General features: G+C 35.5%; 2 pseudogenes; both read right to left on the bottom strand.

The window, feature by feature from the left end:
• Nucleotides 1-10,107: 10,107 nt before the first annotated feature.
• On the bottom strand, nt 10,108-11,108 carry LOC149223664 (purine permease 3 pseudogene; annotated as a pseudogene).
• Nucleotides 11,109-17,467: 6,359 nt separating this feature from the next.
• Nucleotides 17,468-18,992, bottom strand: LOC149223665 (purine permease 3 pseudogene; annotated as a pseudogene).
• Nucleotides 18,993-20,475: the final 1,483 nt, after the last annotated feature.

A 20,475-nucleotide genomic window follows, 5' to 3' on the forward strand; every position in this document is an offset into this window, starting at 1 on the left:
GCCAATTATCTCTGCTATCATTACAGTCATCTTCTCAGAGGAAGAAGATGAGCTCACAGGCTCTGATGATCACTCCAAGGACAGGTCTCTCTCTCATAATTCTAGTGACTCTCAAGGCAGCATGGCGGGTGACGTCCTCACTACTCCAGAGGCGCAGCAGGCTGAAGATCATCAAGAGGATTCGTGCCAACAGCAAGCCTCTTCTCATGAAGATATCATTGCTTGTGCACCGGCGCAATGCTCAGGCAGTGTACTGCATCTTGTGACTCCTCCAGGCTGCAACAATATGGAAATAGAAGACAATGTGATGGTTGAATGGGTTAGCTCTCCTTGCAAAGCTAATGAAGAAGATACAGACTTGCCACCTCAGGGATAACTCACTCTGTCTCAAAAAGTTATCTCAGGACTGCGGTATTTTTTGGATGTATTTCTCAGTAGATATGATCTCTCGTATTTTCAGTATGGTTCTTTCTCATCTTCCAGCTTATGAGTCTGGATTTCCAGCTTTTTGTAATAGTTGCATAGAAATGCATTTTGTAACAAGGTGGCGGGAAACAAAGTATAGATCATATCTAGCTCTATTGAGTTTTGGGCTTTTGGTTTTCAGCTATGTAAACAGACGGATAAGAGCTGACTGCAACAACTTTTTTGAGAGAGGGCAGGCTACAGCCCCCTCAGAGGTTCAAACCTCTCTGTAAATATTTTTCATCTTTTTTATATATAATAGAACAGTCTTTACTCAGAAAAAGAAAAAGAAAAATAATTAACAAAAACTAGGTAATTTGTATAAATTAAAAGATGTTGTGGTAATACTCATAGTAGAGTTCTACAAAACAGGCTTCCCGTGAAAGTAGTATAATTTAAAATGCCATCTGATTCTATTTTTTAATGGCCACCTGCAAGCATCTTTTAGTACACTTTAAATTAAAAATTCTTGATGTGAAAATACAAATGATAATTTACGAATTAGACACAACATATTTGGGTGTGGATTAAAGGGTAGGAAGGCCAACAACTGCTTTTTTTCTTCCTTCAATTGCATCTTTGGTGTCTAAGGGTGTGGAGAGAGGAGATTTTTGTTGTTGACAACATAGAACATTCTTCTCAAATGTTAGCTGATATTAATGTGGGATGATTGGATATGTATTTGAGTTTGAATCCCCATTATTATTTATAGTAACCTAGTTTAGTTGATGGAAAATCACTTGAGTTTTTAATTCTAGTACTTTTAATTTCTTTGTTTGTAGAAGAAATACTCTAGTAAAGATATCCATATTGAGATTATGGCTAGTTTCTTGTTGAATTTAGTTGTCAATGAAGGATTAGATTGAGATATCCAATTGTTTGATGTAATCTACATGCCTATACAAGGTCAGTACATTTCAGGAAGCTCCTATTAGTCATTTTTCTCAGAGCATTGATACAAAGGTTTGGGATGGATTCCTCCAAGGTCACAAGGAAAGGGCATAGACAACCTAAGTAAAATGAATTGCACAAAATCCTGATTGAGGCCATGAAGGTAAGCACCGTAACGACCAATAGTCATATACGCAAAATGAATATTAAAATACTTCGTAGACAAAGACATCCATCGTAGGATAGTAATTGTAAATTATATATTGTATAAAAGAATTGATGCAAGTTGAGTACAATTGAGAATGAGGGTCTTGTATATATAGCCACGTAAGTACCCTTTCATGAACATGCATGTCCCTAAGACACACCTTTTCATTATTAACTAACTAACCATTAATTAATTTACTTATTATTTATTATTATATTTATATTATTATGATTATTATTTATTATCTATTTTTACATCATTTATGTTCATAACATTGCCTTCTCCTTTAAAAAGCTTTGTCTCAAAGCTTAGTGGTGAAGGATCGAATCTCTTTTGTCGTTCGGAATATATTCTTGCTTCTGAGCTTTTATCGTTGTTGATACAAGACGATATGATGTTTTGAGCGATATACATAATTGTCGGACTGAAATTAGATCGAACCATCCTAGATTAATCTTTTGGGGAATCATATGATCCTTGGAGATGTGTGGTGAATAATTATCATATGACCGTATGGATCTCACTTCAATATTTTTCAGAACATAAGTTTGTTTATGTTCTGCGTGATATAGATTTGTAGATTGATTAAGGTGTCTACTCTTGTGATTCGGATGTAGATAAGGAATTTTTCTTGTTTGAACTTCCTTAAGAAATTTTATGGAAATTTTCTGATTTCCATCAGGCATTGTTGTTGTTGACTTAACTACTGAATCCTTATTTGGGGTGTCCTCTCTTTGAACGACAACCTCTGAGTACATTTTTACTTCAATAGGGTTTGGATTTGCCTCAACTGCGAGATTAGTGGTATTGAAGTTTGTTTCTTTAGTTTGGACTGCTACATCTGGAGATTTTGATGCTTCCTTTATGACAAGTTCTTTAAGTCTATTCGTCAATGATTTCTTTTCATCCTTAACTTTTTTAATTTTGATTATGATTTTTGAGATGTAAGCATTCCTCATTCTCCGAGTAAAATTCATTTTGGCCTGCACATTTCGCATTTTTTAAACACTTGATTTGTTCTACTAATGTTTAGTTAAGGGTTGATCTCATCATTTAATTGACTGATATATACTTGTTAGTAAGATACAGTAGTCCATGTTTCATTCAGAGTGGTACATTGAAGGACTAGTACTATATTGAGTTATCATATTGGCATTATTGTTGGCTATTCTACCTAGCATAGTCAAGGATAGGATAGCCTTCTTAGATACTAACTACCTCATTGCATCTCTCATCGACATCTTACTGCTCAATGGTCCTCTAGAGTCTCTGGATGCTATCTTTTATAGATCGTTAATCACAGAGGTCACTGAGTGTTCTATGCTCGAATCTTGCTAAACCAATCTTGTTGACAATGGACTAATATCATTGTTATACTAGTTTGATATTAAATTGCACGGGTCGTATTTCAGGTTGCACTGACATTGAAATTGGTTACTAAAATGGAAGGTATGGCGATTTGCATCTTGAGAATGATTTAAGGGATTGATCTCATCATTTAATTGACTGATATATACTTTCCAGTAAGCTACAAAATCCCATGTTTCATTGGCAGTGGTACATTGAAGGAATAATACTTTCTTGAGTTAGCATATTGGCATTGTTGTTGGCTTTTCTCCCTAGCCTAGTCAAGGATAGGATAGCCTTATTGGATACTAACTACCTCATTGCATCTCTCATCGACATCTTACTTCTCAATGGTTCTCTAGAGTCTTTGGATGTTATCTTTTATAGATATGTAATCACAAATGTTACTGAGTGTTCTATCCTCAAATCTTGCTCAACCAATCTTGTTGGAAATGGACTGATATCATTGTTATAATAGTATGATATTAAATTGCAGCGGTCAGATTTGAGGTTGCAATGACATTGAAATTGGTTACTAAACTTGGGTATGGTTATTTGCATCTTGAGAATGATTTAAGTGGTCCTGTAGAGTCTTTGGATGATATCTTTTATAGATCTGTAATCCAGCCTTAAAGCAAGTTCATAAGTAATAGATAGTCTGACACAAGGTTATTATACTTTGAATGGATTGGCATTCAGATAGACTCATTGTATTTAGTAAAGTTCCTGAACGAATGGTAGTTACAGTGGGCCCATATCGTCGAGGAAGGAATAGCTTTCTTGACATAAATAAAGCGAGGTGGGTTCAAATACAATATCTCGAGCCTTAAACCACATCCTGAGGCAGAAAAAGAAATAAATGGTTCTCTGTTGCATCTCATTTTGCATAGCTGCATTGTATAAGTATCTCTCTCTTGCAAATTTCATTGCATATCTTTTATTGCATTTGACTAACTAATCTCACCATTAGCAAATTTGTCTAATTCCTTATAGTTATGCTCTTGCAATCTTGTAGTCGGATCGTCTTAATTTGATAATCTAATACTTAAAAGAGAATTTCTAATAAGCATATAAAAGTGATAAAGAGACATTGGTATCATTACTCATTTAAAAATGCTTCTCTAATTGGATCCTGTGATCTATTTAGCAAGTGATATTGGCTATAATGGCTTTAATTTACACTTGTTTGTCAATAAAAATAATGATAAAATAATCAATATGATAACATCATTCAACAAAAACAAACTTGTATGTCTACAACAACTAACGAATAGAATGAATGTAACATTGTGCACACATTATGTTTGTATGTCTCTAACACACATTATGTTTGTATGTCTCTAACAACTGATGAATAAAATGAATGTAACATTATGCACACACTCTGATTGTATGTCTCCAACAACGGATGAGTAGAATGAATGTTTGAAATGAAAATAAGGGTTGACGTAGAAGAAAGTCTTTTGGATTAGTCACATTAATAGGATTTGGTGGACGTTTCGAACCAAATAATGTGGTTCATCCTCAGGACTAGGTGAGAAATCCATCGATCAGAAGGAATAAATAGTAAGGCTGCAACATTGCCGAGAAATAGTCGTTAAAAATTAGTTATTGATGAATTAGTTAATAGGTAAAAAACTTAATTATTAGGGAGTTAGTGGTAAGGAGTTATTTCATTAAAATATTCTATTTTTAGTTAAAAATCGCTGTTAAGGAATAATTAAAAATAAAATATTGAATTTTAATATTATCAAATTAATGTAAAGAGGTTATTTATTAATAAATTATATCATCTTATTTGTTAGAGGTTGACTAATTAGAAAACCAGTTGTTATGAATCTAGAAATTTTATCCCAATGTAATCAAATAATTATTAATTTATTACAATTAAGTTTATATTATTTGAATTAAAGGATAACAAGAAAAATAATACTACAAATTTTATATTTTTATGCCCAAAAAAATAAAAATAAAAATAAAAATAAAAATAAAAATATATATAATATATTTAAATGAAATATATATATATAATTAATAATGATAAAAAATAAAATAGGGGATCAAGGCATAAAACAAAAGAAAATAAACCAAAAAGAGAAAAAAGAGGAGAGGGAATAAGAAGGGAATGATGAGTTACAATGAGAGAGCTGGAATCCAGCTCTCACTCAATTTCCAACCATCATCCCTATTAATATTTTTGGTATGCCTTTCGATCTCAATCACCTCTCTAAGCTTCCTGTGGTGGAAGTGGTCAACCTTAGCGATGACTTTGGATTCTTCAATGCAGACATGGTGCTTTGATTTTTTTGCATGCTCAGCTAAGGTTGATGAGCGGGAGCAATTGTGTCTAATGTTTGTAGCATGCTCATTGATTCTATGCTTAATAGATCTACCTGTTTCTCCAATGTAGGGGATACCATAGGAGGAGGGAACAAGGTAGAGCCCTTTCGAGTCCTTAGGATCAATAGGGTCTTTGACATATCTAAGAGAATTCTTAATGGTATTGAGAGGTCTGAATGAAGAAGTGACATTAATATTCTTGAGGATATGGGCAATCCTATTTGTGGTTCCTTGGATAAACAGGAGATGAACCTTAGAGATAGGATCATCACAAGCAGGTTTAACTCTAGGCTCTTTGCAGGCTTTGTAAAAGGCCTTGAGGCATTGAGATGTGCTATACCCATTATTTCTAAACATTTCAAGAAGATGTGATTTCTCTTTTTCAAGGTGGTTATCGTCAGAGATTCTTAGAGCACAGGTAGCAAGAGTGCTAAGAACCCTGAATTTATAAGTCGAGAGAGTGCTAAGAACCCTGAATTTTTGAGTTGAGAAATGATGAGAACTAGCATGGAGATGTTTTGTAGTTTTTTATTCTAGAATTTAATTGGCAGGGAAGATTGGGATAGATTTCCATCTCCCAAATTCAAATGTGTGTTTTCGATTGATTTTTACATGATCCAATGGCTGATAAACTTTCATGGTTGATCCTTGTGCTTTCCTGTGTTTAATTCTTGAATTGAAAGGGTCGATGTGTTTAATACTTGAATTGAAAGGGTTGGTGTCATTTATTGCATCCTCTGAACTAATTCCTAAATTGAATGGTGTCATTTATTGTTTTCAATAGGTTGAATGGTTAAACAAGCATGCAGATATGGCTGACACACATTTTCCATGTTCTTGTGCAGGTATTACCCAACGATGGGATGTGTTGATCTAGTGGAAATCAGTGGGTGACTGTGTGATAGGATAGGTGTACTCCTGGATAGAATTCAATGGAATGTTTTGTAGTGCATTTTGACTTAATTGGTAATTCAGAGCTGGAGGTAGTTGGGATAGTATGTTTTGTCAACTTGTAATGTTAAGGCTTGATGTTTAAGAGTTGTTGGTCCAATCAATATATAGACCCATTTTGGACATAATTTAATAACTTATATAACTTAATATAAACTACTTATGTGCATGTTTTTAATGATTTATGCTAATTTTTTTGATGGATGTATAAGACGTACTGATCCCTCTAGATAACAATAGAAACCTCTTCTTGGATCTAAAAGATTAATTATAAAATTATAAAATAACTTATTATTATGCAACTAATTAATTAGTAAAATAATTATTTTATTTAAAAATACAAATTAATTATTTTTTAATATTAAATTACTTTTCAATTTAGTGGGGGCTATCCTTATCCCTTCCAACTTTTAAGTACGGCCTGTGAGAGTGAAAGTGGAGCCGACGTTCAATTTGGTCAAGACTTGACTTTAATGGGGAGGCAAAAAGCAAACTCAACACAAAAGCTTGTTCATATTATATTATGAAAATCATCTAGAAGAACAACAAAATTAAATGAATTATATATAGCTCTTATATCACTAAATATTAATTATACGAAAATATGATTACCGTATGTGTGACTGTGAAATATTTTTTATTTAAAATCTTATAATTGATAGTGTATATTAAATCTCTTGTAGAGTTTGACTTCGTGTTAGGATCAGGAGGAAAATGGGAATTTTTTTTTAATGGTTTTAAAATTAATTAAAATAAAATAAATAAAGTTATATTTTGGGGTGGAGTATGTTTTAAAATTATTTTTGTTTTTTCAAAGAGTTTGTTTTTTTAAGACTTAGGTTAATAGCTCGAGAGCTAGAAGTAATTAGCAAGAGTGAAAGTTTCATTAAGGATGATGAGTTAGCATGCATTCGTTACCACTTAAAGATGGTGGTTCTCAGTGTTGGTTTGGTCTCTGGGAGTCTCTCTCATTAAGGACCACAAGAGGCCGCTAATTCCAGGTAGCCTGGTTTTCCTTGATTAAGGATGATGATTCAGCATGCATTGTGGTTAGCACCCAAAGATGGTTGTTCTCAGTGTTAGTTTGACAAGTTTTCGCAGAGCTTAGCCTAATTGTCATTACATTTTTTCTGGTTAATTTTAATCAAAATATAGAAGATATTTTTAAAAACTAGAATTTAAATTGTTTAATGTGCAAAATTAAAATATCTCAAATTTTCACGATCTTGAATCCATTTATACTTTCAAAATATATTTTAAATAATAAAAATCTTCAAATTATATTACCAAACTTTAATAAATAATATATTTTAAATAACAAAAAAAATCTTCAAAATTATATTACCAAACTTTAATAAATTCCAGTGAAAAATATTATTTTCTTTATAAATTAGAGTAAAAACTGGTATATAGAAACTGGCGTGCTGCGTAAACGGATTTCTTATAGAATTTGACCATTGTGGCCACAGTTCCTCGTGGAATGCAAGTGGGAGTGGGAAACGCGACAGGATTCCTGGTGGACCTGAAGCAACTGAAGCCGTACACTTTCGAGTTTGAGATGAGCAACGTGCAGACGTGGATGACCGCGGCCCTCACAGACCAGGAATCCTGTCTCAATGGATTTCAGGATCTCCACGCCACTGGTCATGTTACGGCCATGGTCACCGGTCGCGTGCAGAACGCGCAAATTGATAAGTAATGCTCTCGCTCTCGTCAACAGATTCTCTGCCACCGGAGGAGGAGATGAACTCCATGTCTGAAGCCTTCAAGGGGGCCACGGCTCACATAATATATTCTGTATTTCATAGAATCTGTATACCTCCCGCCTTGAGCCAAAATTTGGTGGTTTTTTATTGTAAATTCCGTTGTAGTGATATAATAAATGTTTTCCGAGTAATGAAGAGCAGGAATATGATTTATAAAATATGCTTCTGCACCTTAAGATGGTAGTCCGGTTGTAGATGCGTTGGCTGGTGTTTGGTGGCACTAGGTCCGAGGGTCGAATTCAGGGGCCTTCTGAGCATAAGGCTGCACTGGTTCGATCCTTAGTTGCACAGCCCACCTCGCCTACTCAAAAGATAAATATATGGTGAAAGCATTTCAGACTAGAATCATATCTCTACTTTGTTTTAAATATCGCGATGTACACATCGTAATTAACATATTTATTTTTTAAATATTGATTTGGGTCACGAGCGGCCATATCACTATAACTTCGAGTTTGTGTATCACTATAGCGATTAGGTAATGTACGTCCCTCCCTAGATGATTAATTGATTTCATCTCTTTCAATATTTTACGTACATTTTAACAAGTAAAAATAATGATTAATTGATTTTATCTTTTTCAATATTTTACCTACATTTTAACGATATATTAACTAAATTAAGCTATCAAATTAATTTAATTTTATTAATTAATTATTTTTATAAATTTAACAATATTACATTTTTATCCTATCCAATATATTACTCATTAAAACTGAAAATCACCCTCTATCTTTTACACAACCTATTTTTATTATTTAAAACTAAACATTTTTTCATTTCAAATTATAATAATTTTATTAATATAAAATATTATCATTTAAATTTTAATATAAAATTATTATGTGAAAGTATTTTTATTTTCGTTTACATCCTTGTTAATCCGCCAACACATCCTACCATGATTGAAGCTCACTCATTTCCCTGACCTGGAAAATGGGTATAAATGAAATATTTTCGATTTCCATTAACTTCATTCAATTACCATGTCGTCTAGTCCAGTACATATAGTCCTGCTGCCAATCACAGACCAAGGCTAGAGGAACGAAAGCTACCTTTGCTAGCGTTTCTAACCCTTCTCTCTACTAACGTTGCTCTTGGACCACATCCTTATGAGTGTCTCTGGTTTTGTCTCTGACTCCGCTGTAAGATATTTTTGAACTAATTTAGTGATGGAAAATGTCACATACCCCGGTAACCTCGCATGTAAAAGTAGGGAGTTAGAATTTTTATACAATTACCACAAGTAATTAATCAATTCACAACTCCACAAATCATCACTAACCATTAAATATACTATTCATTAGTACATCAAGTAATTTGCCATCAAGGACGGTAAGTTTCATAACCATTGCATAACCTTTACCATCACTGTAATAACATAAACTGTTTCATGAATCCATGCATCCATTTCTTAATATCCTTAACCATGTTAGATAATCATGTACTAAGACATTATGGTTGTCACATCAAATAAAGAACCATCATCATTAAGAACCCATCATTATCAATGGACACATAAGGCAATCACATCAATCACACCATTTGAACACGGATATACCCTGGAAACCCCGTAGGGTGAAAACCAGCAAACGTTTAATCTTATTATTAAACGCTCGTGAGGGTTTTCACCCCTCACTCAATGGCTCATAAGGGATTTCATCCCTTAACCATTGTTATTAAAATCATTAAGCTGTCATATAACTAGCTAAAGCTAATACAGTTTTCATGTAATCTTTAGTTTACATACCGCCACATACAATATTCCTTGTGGCATGATTGTTCTAGCAATGTATGTTCTTGCAACTCGAACTCATCTGCATGGACCCTTGATCCTCTTCCTGCACAAACTTAAACATCACTTTTCGTTGGCACCAACCGCCATCGTTTCCTATTAATGCAGTTGACAACAAGCTTGGGCAACAAGATTAGATACCACATTTAAGAATCAATAAACAATGTCTGAAAGAGATTCTTTAGCATCCACTCATATGCGTAAGCAGGCATGACTTACTATTTAACTAGCATACATACCCAAATTTCCTGTCAATGTATTTAACTAGCTTATATACCCACATTTCCTGTCAATGCAGAATCGGTCGTGGCTAATTCTTCAACATCGTTAACAGATTGGGCTTCTCACAGATCAGTAATGGAAGGATGTGCATGTACATGTACAGCTCCTTGTGCGCATTCTGGCTTATTCTGTTGCTCAGGCAACTTAGGAGACCCCAGTTCCAGGTAGCAAAGGTATTTCCCATAGAGATACGATGCGAGTCCCCACAAGGCCAGCACCAGCGACATGCCCTTCTCCGCACTGAATTTCTCGTTGAATAACAACACCGCGAGGACCGCAGTCCCCGGAATTGTATCGGCAATGTTGACCCCACTCAACAGAGAACTCGCCGTGAACGTCACGCCGAAGATTCCAGTGAAATAAAACTGCCCCATCACTGCGGCCCATAGAACATCCATGCAGTAATTAACCTTCCCTAGACGAAATCGCTCGGCCTCACTGGGGAGGGCCTGGAATTCTCCATTAACGAGCATGCCCACTGTACAGAAAAACAGTGGCCGAAATAGACATGATGACTTGCATCTCCATAACAAGGGTATACGTCATTGGGCTCTTTGTTGTCTTGTAGGCCAGCTCAATCAAGGGAATAATCAGACCATAGAGGGCAGCTGCACCCAGCGTGAAGATAAACCCGAGCACGTACTGCCGACGCGTTACTCCTTCAGGCATGTCGCTGCTTGTATGGAAGGCAAGCAAAACAGAACCCGCGGTAAGCAAAACCACGGAATTTACAGAAAATGGGCTGAACTTTTGCCGAACTAACAGCAACGCGAAATAGCGTTGAAGCCGAGCTGGGTGGCGAGCAAGACAGAGGCAGTCGAAGCGGGCAGAAATGAGAGGCCATACACGTATAGATAGTTGTCGGCGCCCGTGAGAATCTCGATTCCACAGGAAGCCAGGAAGAGCTTCGGGGTGATGCCATTCTCTCTGTTCGGGTGCCTTCTATATGAAAAGTAGAGAGGCGGGAGGAGAAGAGGCCATGCCACAGTCTCTTAACCTTTTCCTTTCTGTTGGTCACCGGAGATTGCATTCCTTCGACGCCTGTGTCAGCTGGTGCTTCCATGTTCTCGGTTTGAGACACCATACCCAGACATATTGAACGGCCGATAGGTAAACCCTCCAAGAAACCCTATCGGGTGACTCTGTATTTGTAACCTTTCATTCCCTCGCTAACCGGTAGGGAGCAATCTCTTCTCCCCGTATCTCTCCTTTCCATTCCCAATACCAAGAATCAGTTTCCAATGCCAAGAATCAGTTATTAGAGGACCAATGGGTATCCGCCTGGCACCGTAGTTAATGGGTGGGTACATGGTTATTATCATCACATGGGTCACGGGTTCAAACCTGGGGTCGCACGCGGTTTTGCTTTGACATATAACCATTACTTTGATTGTCAAATTTATCACAAATTACCCACCGTCGGAAACCATTAACTATTATAGTTATCACGTTGTTCAACTTCTCGTGAAGTTTGGCTACCCGCCACTCTACATTGATCTTTTACATGTAACTGTTTGGTGTTCTCCGCTTGACCCACCACGAGTTTGGTGTTTTTCAGTCATGATATAATTTGTCACCACCTGTCCAGTTTTCTGGTTTACCAGAAGCTTCCAAACCAAGCCGCCCTTAGCGCCATCCTCTGTCATTCTTTAATTGACAGCTTTATGGATAACAAGAATTAGTTTTTGAAACTAATTCGTAATCTTTTTTAAAAAGAATTACTATTTCATAACTGAATAACTTACGCCAAGTTATTACCATAGGGTTGTTACATACTCCCCCCCTTAACAGGAACACCGTCCTCGGTGTTCATCTTTCATTGGAACTTTAAACTTTACTCATGGTATTACCATCTAAACCACACAAAATGTAATCCTTTCTCTTTGAAATCAACGATTTCATTCCAAGAAAAGACGACAAACAAAATATTAATGATATAGTCATAAGAAATATCATTAGTTATAAGCATCAATAGTCGTAAGCATTCGTAATTGCAAAAATATGCAACTTCTAATCGCCACCACTTGGCCCTTATTCATTCATAATAAACAATTCTCTATGTCAACTTACCATTACTTACCATCTATTCTTGGAAATCATGAATACTTTCATGTAAGCCTTTAATAGTGGTTGGACAATTCTTCAATCCTCCATGGTAAGTAATTCCTGTAATATATGACTAACAAATTCAATCACATTAGTCACTATTTTGTGAGTCAATGGAATACTTTTGACTATCAATCAATTGTGCAATGCTAAATGATTTCTAAATCACAGTACTTTTACAAGTACTTAAAGAGCACTAACACTAATCATCAAATGATAAATCACTGCTCACGTGCACACTGAACGAATTCTCACTAAAGACATCCGCAAGGTGCTTCTAGATGTACCAAAAGAGCACCTAGCTCTCTAATCATCAGTCAATCACTGCATCATTTGAAAATGGTCTTAGCCCCTACTAAGACTTTCACAAGATTAGTAATGCAACAAAGGAATTAAAATTCCCTACAAGATTAATGATACAATAAAGGAATTAATATTTCCAATAACTCCTTATTGAGTACTAAATTCATTTTTTGTTAAACATGCATAACATATTTTACACAACTATATATAGAATTCTTCTTCAACATATCATATAGTTGATTCATTCATTTCTTTAGCTATGAGCACCATAATAGGCTAAAGAATTCCCAACCCATGGGAACTGGTTTCCACAACCAAATCGAGTCATTTTCACATCCAGACAATTTTCTTTGATAGAGACCTTACCAGGTCTAACATGGAATTCCACTGGCCAACCAGCTCAAGAATTCCAGGGAGAGGGAATCTGGGCAGACAAGTACCATCAACCCCTCCGGCAGGTAACTGCCACCAACCCAAGGCATTCCAGCCTTTCACAATCCGGGCAGACAAGTACCATCAACCCCTTCGGGCAGGTAACTATCATCAACCCAAGGCATTCCAGCCTTTCACAATCCGGGCAGACAAGTACCATCAACCCCTCCGGGCAGGTAACTGTCATCAACCCAAGGCATTCCAGCCTTTCACAATCCGGGCAGACAAGTACCATCAACCCCTCCGGGCAGGTAACTGTCATCAACCCAAGGCATTCCACAACTGTCTGGCATGTTAAATTTCTTTTTTATTACTCTTTCTCAAAGTAATTTACACAATGAACCATATGAACATTATCATTAGCATAACAAACATGCATGTATACCATGTATTTACACTTAACCCCCAACATGGGTCCACAACATCAAGTTTGATGGGAAACATATCCATCATACACGTTGTATGCATGCAAATTTTTCAAATAACATAATTCATGCATATCATATCACATCATTCTTTCTCATTTATAATTGCATTTCACATTGCAGCAATTTATGTGATGAGTTTTCTTGTTGCCATTAAGCTACCACTACTTAATCCCATCAGCAACGTTAGTTATAAATATGCATCAGTTAACACATATTCCATTTCCAATAATGTTCATGCATACAATATTGTCATGTATAAAAGCATATGCAAATACTCATTAATGTATAAATGTCGACAACAGTTGAGTTAATACTCTCATCATTCCCAATTTTGCCATAGTCTATTGTTCCAATTCAAATCATCATTAATGGAGTATTATCTTACGTTTACTATGGCTAGCTTGGGTCATGCATTGTTAATGTAATTAAACATAATCTCTCTAACATACAAAGATCATAACTCTATATCATAATGACTAATCTTTGTGCATACCATTGCTTATCATATAAGCCTTTCACTAGCATACTACCATCATCTCATACAACAAACTACATACCTCTTTCTTAAGGAAGTCATTTTAACCTCATTCTTCTATCTTCCGATGTGAGGGTTTCTCAAGATTCCCTTTCAAGAAATTATTAAAGATATCTATCTTTAGGCATAAAAATCAAGATACAAAAACAAGGTTTACTTATCCTTTATGTATCAAAATCAAGCAATCAACACAACTTATCTAGCAAGACAATCTCTTCAAAAGATTGTTGTCTTCAAGAAAGTTAACATGATCACTTCCTCTATGTACACACAGAGTCATAATTCCAAAGTCACAATAGCTACCAATATGCAACATGTGTTCTCCTAACACAATTACCTTACTTCAATGCACATAGTTCTTTTCATGAAACAAGTAAGGATTTTGGTTCTTGTATGAACACTATTCTAATGTGTCTTTAAGGAAAGAACCTCTATTTTTATTTTCAAGAAAATTCTCATAAAATCCTGCATCTTCATACATGAAGTATGCATACTCTTAGGATGAGACTATATTTATGTATATATGTAATATACTCTTTCCTCAAGAAATTAGAGATGAATATCTATGTGCCTAGAAGCACATCCTTAGTTATCTTTTATCATGCATGTAATGCATAATCATTTCACTAGAACTTAGAAACTAACTAGAATCATAATGCAATTAGCATATATATATATATATATATATATATATATATATATATATATATATATATTTTCCAAGAAGCTTTTATCAAATAAAGATACATATTTTAATTCAAGCAAACTTGGCCACCTTCCATGCTATGTCCTCAGGACATTTATATACCTCATCCTCTTTTCTCAAGAAGATACTTTGGCTATATTTAGCAAGGATTTTATAGACAAGAGACAAGCATTTCACACACAAGACTCACGTGGAGTCTTTCTAATAGGAACTACCTATTTTCTTTACCAAGAAAACATACCAAATAATCAATCTTTAACTGCATGCCTTAACACATTTCCTTTACCAAGAAAATCTATAAAAGAACCATTCTTTTATTGCATGCATTCAAATACTTTCTCTACTAAGAAATCATATAAAACATTCATACGTGTTCCTCAAGAAAGTGAGCAAGATACTTATCTTATCCTTGGATCAACATGCATAATTAACAAATTAACCCACCCTTACCAGGAGCAATTACTCTACTTATGCATTTAGAAGCATAATCTCCTAAGTGTCACACATGCACCAAAGTTACTACTTGATGCTAGATGCAACAACTATCATAACTCTACTATGTGACCATTTCAGAATAATGAGTTCAAGGAGACATTACGAAAATCATTAACATCAACACACTATAGTTATCATTTTTCAACTTCTTAAGCATGGTCAAGGGAATACTCACATGCACATCGAGCGCTATCTAGTCATCCCAAGACTTAGAGTCTTCTGCAAGATTCTAACACTCAAAGCTTGCTCTATCTGGTCATCACCAGACTTAGCGATTTCTTTTTCCCATCTCCGTCTGTCCCTACAGCACGGTCTTCTTCCTTCTCCTTGCTTCCTTTTCCTCTGGAAGCATCTATGGTGGGGAAGGTAATTAGTGTTTACCGACAACTGTATTAACTTAGGTAGTCTATTTATGAATAATTATCACATGTAATTATACCATGAATGGGTCCTAGAAATGTTACCCACTGAACATGCCTCTACCCTTAACTTCACACTGGAATGCAACATGCATAAGAAATCCATCATTCCCATAATAGAGATAAATTCAACCATCATTAAATCGAGGCTCCAATGGCTTTTATCTCCCAACAAGTAATGATTAACATAACCACATATCATGCTAATGGATTTCACTTAATTAGAGGGTAATCATCATTAAATCTATTAAGACATAAGCATATACTATTCATCATGCATTCTCGTGGTGAATAAAATTAGGAACTCTTCTCATAAGCAACTGGAACTATAGCACAGAGAGAGTAAAAATCTTCACACACATTCCATGCATGTGACATCAATCAACCTTCACTTGTTTTCGAATTGTAATAATCTTAAGTCCAATTCAATTAATGCATATAAGTTCTATGGGTTAGTCATACAACACTAACCAATCTCAACTACCAATCGTCTTCATGCATCCATGACAAGACTGAATCAAAAGTTAGTTATGACAATCAAGTCTCGCTACTTGACTCATTGTTTACTTTCAAGTCTAAGGGGGTTCTTCTTATGTCCTTTTAAAACAATTTGTTATCCTATTCAAGGATATTCCCCCTAATTTATATTCATGCATTGGCTCATTAAGTTTTTGTTCATTGTAACTTCAATCTTGTTTAATGAATGTATCATTGTTATTACCATATTTGCAAATCAAACTTGGTAGTTGATTGTCACTTCCTCAATGAGTGTTCAATATTGTTCTTAAGTGTAATGAGTGTTCAATTTTGTTTGTAAGTGCGACAAAAGTTTCATTGTCTTTTATCCTCATCAGGAATCCAACGTTATGAACGTAGTTATGCAACAACTTATTACTTACTTCTCAAAGAAGTTATAAACATGAATCACACCTATCATGCCAAAAGTAGTGTACGATATAAATGAATATGTGAATGATTAAACTCGTACCTGAGTTAATGCCTACTGATGGCATACCTCCATATCCTTTCTGCTTACCAATTCCCAAAGGCGCCAGTACTGCAACCTTTAGCTCTGATACCACTTGTCACATACCCCGGTAACCTCACATGTAAAAGTAGGGAGTTAGAATTTTTATACAAATACCACAAGTAATTAATCAATTCACAGCTCCACAAATCATCACTAACCATTAAATATACTATTCATTAGTATATCAAGTAATTTTCCATCAAGGACAGTAAGTTTCATAACCATTGCATAACCTTTACCATCACTGTAATAACATAAACTGTCTCATGAATCCATGCATCCATTTCTTGATATCCTTAACCATGTTAGATAATCATGTACTAAGACATTATGCTTGACACATCAAATAAAGAACCATCATCATTAAGAACCCATCATTATCAATGGACACATAAGGCAATCACATCAATCACACCACTTGAACACAGATATACCCTGGAAACCCCGTAGGGTGAAAACCAGCAAACGTTTAATCTTCTTATTAAACGCTCGTGAGGGTTTTCACCCCTCACTCAATGGCTCATAAGGGATTTCATCCCTTAACCATTGTTATTAAAATCATTAAGCTGTCATATAACTAGCTAAAGCTAATACAGTTTTCATGTAATCTTTAGTTTACATACCGCCACATACAATATTCCTTGTGGCATGATTGTTCTAGCAATGTATGTTCTTGCAACTCGAACTCATCTGCATGGACCCTTGATCCTCTTCCTGCACAAACTTAAACATCACTTTTCGTTGGCACCAACCTCCATCGTTTCCTGTTAATGCAGTTGACAACAAGCTTGGGCAACAAGATTAGATACCACATTTAAGAATCAATAAACAATGTCTGAAAGAGATTCTTTAGCATCCACTCATATGCGTAAGCAGGCATGACTTACTATTTAACTAGCATACATACCCAAATTTCCTGTCAATGTATTTAACTAGCTTATATACCCACATTTCCTGTCAATGCAGAATCGGCCGTGGCTAATTCTTCAACATCGTTAATAGATTGGGCTTCTCACAGATCAGTAATGGACTGATGTGCATGTACATGTACAGCTCCTTGTGTGCATTCTGGCTTATTCTGTTGCTCAGGCAACTTAGGAGACCCCAGTTTCAAGTAGCAAAGGTATTCCCCATAGAGATACGATGCGAGTCCCCACAAGGCCAGCACCAGCGACATGCCCTTCTCCGCACTGAATTTCTCATTGAACAACAACACAGCGAGGACCTCAGTCCCCGGAATTGTAACGGCAATGATGACCCCACTCAACAGAGAACTCGCCATGAACGTCACGCCGAAGACCCCAATGAAATAAAACTGCCCCATCACTGCGGCCCATAGAACATCCATGCAGTAATTAACCTTCCCTAGACGGAATCGCTCGACCTCACTGGGGAGGGCCTCGAATTCTCCATTAACGAGCATGCCCACTGTACAGAAAAACAGTGGCCGAAATACACATGATGACTTGCATCCGCATAACAAGGGTATACGCCATTGGCTCTTTGTTGTCTTGTAGGCCAGCTCAATCAAGGGAATAATCAGACCATAGAGGGCAGCTGCACCCAGCGTGAAGATAAACCCGAGCACGTACTTCAGGCATGACGCTGCTTGTATGGAAAGCACGCAAAACAGAACCCGCGGTAAACCAAACCACGGAACTTACAGAAAATGGGCTGAACTTTTGCCGAACTAACAACAACGCGAAAATAACGTTGAAGCCGAGCTGGGTGGCGAGCAAGACAGAGGCAGTCGAAGCGGGCAGAAATGAGAGGCCATACACGTATAGATAGTTGTCGGCGCCCGTGAGAATCTCGATTCCACAGGAAGCCAGGAAGAGCTTCGGGGTGATACCATTCTCTCTGCTCGGGTGCTCTGTTGGTCACCGGAGATTGCATTCCTTCGACGCCTGTGTCATCTGGTGCTTCCATGTTCTTGGTTTGAGACACTATACCCAGACATATTGAATGGCCCATAGGTAAACCCCCCCAAGAAACCCCATCGGGTAACTCTGTATTCGTAACCTCTCATTCCCTCGCTAACCGGTAGGGAGCAGTCCCTTCTCCCTGTATCTCTCCTTTCCATTCCCAATACCAAGAATCAGTTATTAGAGGACCAATGGGTATCCGCTTGGCACCGTAGTTAATGGGTGGGTACATGGTTATTATCATCACATGGGTCACGGGTTCAAACCTGGGGTCGCACGCGGTTTTGCTTTGACATATAACCATTACTTTGATTGTCAAATTTATCACAAATTACCCACCGTCGGAAACCATTAACTATTATAGTTATCACGTTGTTCAACTTCTCGTGAAGTTTGGCTACCCGCCACTCTACATTGATCTTTTACATGTAACCGTTTGGTGTTCTCCGCTTGACCCACCACGAGTTTGGTGTTTGTCAGTCATGATATAATTTGTCACCACCTGTCCAGTTTTCTGGTTTACCAGAAGCTTCCAAACCAAGCCGCCGTTAGCGCCATCTTCTGTCATTCTTTAATTGACAACGTTATAGATAACAAGAATTAATTGTTGAAACTAATTCGTAATATTTTTTTTTTTAAAGAATTACTATTTCATAACTGAATAACTTACACCAAGTTATTACCATAGGGTTGTTACAGAAAATGTGAAGCAAATCTTTGAACTAATTTAGCTATGGAAAATGTGAAGCATTTATAGAGGGTTTGATTTTAACTATTGATTATTGTTAAGTTAATAGGCATATTTGTTTTTATTTTGGATCTACCAAAAGTTGAGAAAAATCAATTTTTTTTTCACTTCATGTTAGTTTTCATATCTAGATATTTGATCTTTCTCGGGGCTTAGTAGATCCATAATAAAGATAACTATGTTGGTTTAATTCCCCTCTTTGAATAGGCTACATTCCAAGTGAATGCCATGGGTCAATACCATTGGTTCTCAATACCATGTGCCATCTTTATTTTATTAATATTAATATTAGGGTTAATATGTTTTTTTTGCATGGTATTAATAATAATTTGGCCATAGTCTTCACTTAAATAAAACCTCATTTTTTAGTGTTCCAAATATAAAGTGAATTATGGAATACATATAAAAAATGTTTTATTTATTTACTATATCTCTCATTTATTTATATTTTTATTAATTTACCACATCTTTTTTATAAATATGGTATTTAACTCATGGTATTAAAATGGTATTTGGCCCATATTCACCTCAATAAAAACTCTTTTTTGAGTCTTTGTAAATATAATGAGGTTTGTAGACTAAATATAAAAATAGGTTTTATTTATTTACCATACCTATTTTTTTTAGTGTTCATAAACCTCTTTATATTTTAAATTTATATTTATACATAATAATAATTAGATTGTTTTATAAATAGGGCCCACATTAGATTAAAAATGTTAAATATTAAACATTACATGTCAAATTCTTACATTTATATTTACCTTTACATGTTTATGTGAGATCTACCTCATATTGGGTTGTAGAGCGCCTCTCCATGTAACGAAATTACAAATAATTTTTTAGGTAAAAGAAAACCATAATATACATATTACATTAAAATATATAACATATAAGTAGCAACAATAACTTAAGATTCATTTTACCTTGTAAATTAAGTTAATTTAAATTTAATTCATAAGCATATAAAAACTTAAATAGTTACAATAAACTGACAATATAACAATACGTTTAACCATGTATATTCACATCCACTTTGCCATAAATATTATTAATTTGCAAATCTTAGTTACAATACTATGAGCCAATACCATGGTTTATCAATAAAACATGCCCAAAACCATCTCAATACCACATGCCTAAAAATGATGAGTCATCAATACCACATGCCCAAAAACCATCTGCCATTTCATGATCAAAATATTTTATAATTTTTTTAAATTTAATTTTATTACATTTTTGGACCTAGAAGATGTTATAATGTCATGTTATATTATGTTATCTAAACATTTTGACGGGGTCA

This window comes from Pinus tabuliformis, chromosome Q, assembly GCF_031772625.1.
Source record: "Pinus tabuliformis cultivar Carrire ecotype Pingquan chromosome Q, CPIR1, whole genome shotgun sequence".
NCBI classification, from domain to species: Eukaryota; Viridiplantae; Streptophyta; class Pinopsida; order Pinales; family Pinaceae; genus Pinus; species Pinus tabuliformis.